This window comes from Acanthisitta chloris, unplaced genomic scaffold, assembly GCF_000695815.1.
Source record: "Acanthisitta chloris isolate BGI_N310 unplaced genomic scaffold, ASM69581v1 scaffold9152, whole genome shotgun sequence".
NCBI classification, from domain to species: domain Eukaryota; kingdom Metazoa; phylum Chordata; class Aves; order Passeriformes; family Acanthisittidae; genus Acanthisitta; species Acanthisitta chloris.
In genome coordinates this window covers 28,036-32,571 of record NW_008659853.1, presented here as the reverse complement: position 1 = coordinate 32,571, position 4,536 = coordinate 28,036, and positions in this window count along the sequence as shown.

Here is a 4,536-nt window from a genome sequence, read left to right as displayed (position 1 = left end):
AAAAAAAAATAATATATATATATATATATAAAGCGCCAGGTCTTTCTAAGCCTTTCTATTACCAATCAGTGAGGTTTCTGTGATATATTACACACTGCCAATCTCTTTCTCTGACTAATGGAAAAATTCATGTGTAGCTCAATAAAGAGAATGTTTGTCTGTACCCAGGGCTCTCCCCTCCCTCTTGGCCTCCTTCTTTCCCCCGCGCCTGTCTCCTTCCTCAGAAGGAAGGAAAAGTACTAAATATCACAGTTTGGGGGGATTTGCTGCTGGTAGCACAGGGAGGAGGGGATGAACTAAGGATTGGGTGTAAATCCTGGGAAGGTGGTGTGTGGGAGCCCTTTGGTGCTTGAGAATATCACCACAAGCAAAAAAATCCCCCCAGAAATGCCCCAAAAAAGGAAATATTTGTATTTCATTGGGGAATGCAAAGCTAATCCCCAGGGCAAGTCCTTTGCTTTTGTGGCAACATCAGAAATCCCACAATACTCGAGTTTTTTCCCCCTAACATGTAGAGGAAGAGTCTCCAAGAAAGTTGAGGTTTTCTCCCTGCTGCAGGAGCAATTCAGGGTTTGTTTGGGGTTTTTTGGGTTTGGTTTGGTTTTTTCACTATTTACTTTTTTTTTCCTTGCAGTTTGGGGTTAGTTTTTTTTCACAGTTTGGGTTTTTTCCTGCATTCTCTATCATCCTGGGTCCCTGGTTGCTGCACATGTCAGCACTGGGCACGGTGACCACAGGTGGGACACTGGAGAGCCTCTGGCCCCTTGGCACAGTGCTGGCACTGCCTGGCACAGGGCTGGATCTCAGCCAACCCCTCCTGTGCCCAGGAATGACTCCAGACCCTGCGGGACACCCGGGGACGGAGCTGTAGGGAAGGTGAGGGAAGCAGCAGGACCCCCCACCTCGGCTGGAGCATCCCCTGCCCACAGGAGGGAAGGCAGGTTGGCAGACACAGCAGCAGCTCCAGACCAGTGCAGCTTCTCCAAGGTTCCTGCTGTTTACAGCGACCAGAAGCAGTGCTCGTTGGCACTGGGAAAGTCGATCAGGCTTCTCCTTGGATGACCTCCCTTTCCAGGGAGGCAGAGCCAGCCAAGAGGCCACCACTGGTCCCTGTGCTCCTCTGCACAAACCAGCCTTTCATCGCTCAAGTAGGTCATTTTGCAGTGGTGCCACAGGCAGAGATGCCATCCAGTGGCTGGACAGGGCCCACTCCCCAGCGAGCAAGGGGAAGAACTGCTGGGAAAAGGTCAGGAGCCCAAGAGAAGTCCAGAAAGAATACTCAGAAACACTCCCACCCTCCCTGGTGCAGCTCCAGGAACCTTCCCCTTCCCATGCACACCGGGCAGCCCCTTCACTCATCTCTGCTGCAGCCTGAGGAGCTGGAGGAGCCCAGGCAGGAGGGATCTGTCCAGGATACACTCAAGGCATCCTTTCCTTCCCCACGGATCCGCAGGTGGCGGAAGGACTGGATTCACAGCAGGGTCCTGCAGAAGGCTGGAGGCCAAGGAGAGCTGCTTTGCCAGGATCTTTCCAGGTACCCTATCTGTAGTGGTGAAATTGTGGGGGGCAGGATGCCACACAGCTCACAAAGCACCAGAAGTAGGCAGAGGTGGCTTGTGCACCACTGCTGCCAGCCAAGCCCTGCAGAACCAGGGGCTCCTCACCTTCTGTGTCTGAGGAGAGGGCAGGAAGCTGCTCCAGGGCAGAGTGCTCCTGCTCTGGGAAGGTGGATGGGCTGGGAGAGGACAGCACAAGGTGGTGGATCTTACCCACAGCTCAATTCAGCCCAGTGCCAGGTCAAAACCTGTCCCAACTGCAGGCAGCACCTCTGCCAAGATGAAGTTGGGGTTGTTTTGCATTGTCATATACAAAATGCATCATCAGGTACAACATCTTCCAGAAAAGCAGTGAGGAGGAACGGATGGAGACATGGAGTCCCTGAGAAGGATTTCTGTGCCATTTTCTCCCATCCCATCTGCACTCCCAGAGGAACATTGACTCTGCTGCTTGGATCAAGACCCAAACCCTGCACTGCTCTCATCACTTCCATACACTGCCACACAGCGCAGAACCCCACTTGATTTTCAGTCCCTTGAGACACTGTTTCTCTTCCATTTCCACATTCATAGCATGACCAAATTCCAGTAGCAATTACTGCCCTGCAACCCAAGGCTTGGAAGAATGTTCCCAAGGAGAACGAGGTTCAGTAAGTTGAGTGCTGGTCCTGCTCTTGGGTCAAAGCAACCCACGCAGTGCTCCAGGCTGGGGGAGGAGTGGCTCAAGAGTTGTCTGCCAGAAAGGGACTTGGGAGTGCTAGTTGACAGTGGCTCAGTATGAATCAACAGTGTGCACAGGGAGCCAAGAAGGCCAATGGCATCTTGGCCTGTATCAAGAATAGTGTGGCAGCAGGACTAGGACAGTGATCATCCCCCTGGACTTGGCCCCAGTGAGGTAACACCTCAAATGCTGTGTTCAGTTTTGGGCCCCTCACTCCAAAAAGGACATTGAGGTGCTGGAGCAATTCCAGTGAAGGACAATGAGGCTCATAGAAGGTCTAGAACACATGTCCTCTGAGGAGTGGCTGAGGGAATTGGGTTTGTTTAGTGACCTCATGGCTCTCTACAACTACCTGAGAGGGGTTGGATAGGGGATGGTCTCTCCTGCCATGGCTGCAGAGAGAGGACTAGAGGGAATGGTCTGGAGCTGAGAGAGGGCAGAGTCAAATTAGATGTCAGAAAAAAAAAATTCCCTGTTAAGAGTGGTCAGGCACTGGAATAGATTGCCCAGGGAGGTGGTGGAGTCACCAGCTTGGAAGTGTTTAAGAGGCATCTGGATCTGATGATTGAGGATATGGTTTACAGTGGAGTGACAAGTTAACAGTTGGACTTGATGACATTAAAGGTCTTTTCCAACCTTGATGATTCTGTGATTCCCAAACCCAGTGTTAGGTGGCTGTGCTCCCTCTCACAGGACAGAAAGGTAATGCTGAATGGGACCAAAGTGCAGGTGACCAACTTACAGACCGAACACGCACCAGGAACATAAGAAATCACACCACAGGAATTTCCAAACAATTTCCAACACTGACCAAGGTTTTATTTTGTTTGGTTGGGTTTTTTTAAACAATAAAAACAAAACAGCTGTGTTCTAGGCAAAACCAAAGATCTCAAAAAATTTGTTTGAAGTTTACTAATAGCATTGCAAGGTAAGGCTTCCCAAAGAGTTTTATTGAAATAAATTATTTTCACCTAAACATGATGCAATTCCTCTCATTAAGTTCACCTTCACCTAAAAACCAACAGTAAAAAAAGTTACCAACAATTCTAGATAATACTGGGCTCCTTCTAAAGGACGGTGAAACTAGAACTCACTCTTCAGAAGTTTAAAAATTAAGTCACTGCCATGTAAAATTCATCTATGTAAGCTAGTGGTGGCGGCACCAAGGGGATCTCAAAAGTTCTTAAAAAAATCCACGTTAGCAGGTTGGGCTGCAGCCAGAGAAGGTCCAGCTGCCCCATCCTCCAGTCCTTCTGAACAAACTCACGGTGAGGTTGTGGGGTTACAAACGAAATAAAAAGCAGGATATCGGAGCGATCTCCGCGCCGTCCGTCCGCGTCGCGCTGGAGTCCAGGACAGGCAGGACTTCCTCTGGACTCCCTCAGCTTATGGTAACACTGAGTCGCAGGGGCTGTGACCTCCTGCCCCTCTTCCTCACTCAGTCCCCCTCTGTCCCTCGCTTGGTTCTGGACACAAAAGGCAAAGGAAAGCTGCAGCCCTGGGGGTGAACACAGCCAGACCTCTGCCGGTGCAGAAGAGCCTAGCAACAGCAAACTGACTGGCTGGGGGTGAACACAGCCAGACCTCTGCTGGTGCAGAGGAGCCTAGCAACAGCAAACTGACTGTTTTTTGTGCTGGAATCGAAGTGAGTCAGTGCTTTGCAGCACAATTCCTGAATCCGTGATTTTCTGCGTTACGTAGCCGAACAACTTCATCCAGTGTAAGAACTTCCCAGCGATGCTCCCCCAACCCTTCCAGCCACCCTACGGAACACCCTTCGCTGCCAACAGGAACAGGACTGAAGAGCAGCACCTGTTCATCCAGCACAGGGCTCGCTGCAAGCTCCTAAGCTTTCTTCCCTGGGAATAACTCCCCCTCATCCCGAGCAGAACGCGCCCGTGCATCCTAAGCTTTCTTCCCTGGGAATAACTTCCCCTCATCCTGAGCAGAACGCGCCCGTGCGCTCCAGGACCTGCACCCACAGCTAACTCAGGACACCTTCCCCAGCCACTGCTGTGCAGACAGCCCCACAGCTCATGCCAGCTGCAGAAATCATGCCCGTGGTTTAGAAAATGCCTTTTGCTTGTGGAGGGGGAATCAACGTCACATAGAAAATATTACAAAAAAGGTTAATTTGTCAGCTGTCCAAACATTAGACCACATGCTCTATACAGCAGAGACGCAGCCAGCTCACTGGGCAGCACAGCCAGCTGAACTCTGAAGAGACACTTTCCTGCTGGTTTAGAAAGCGCAGGGGTT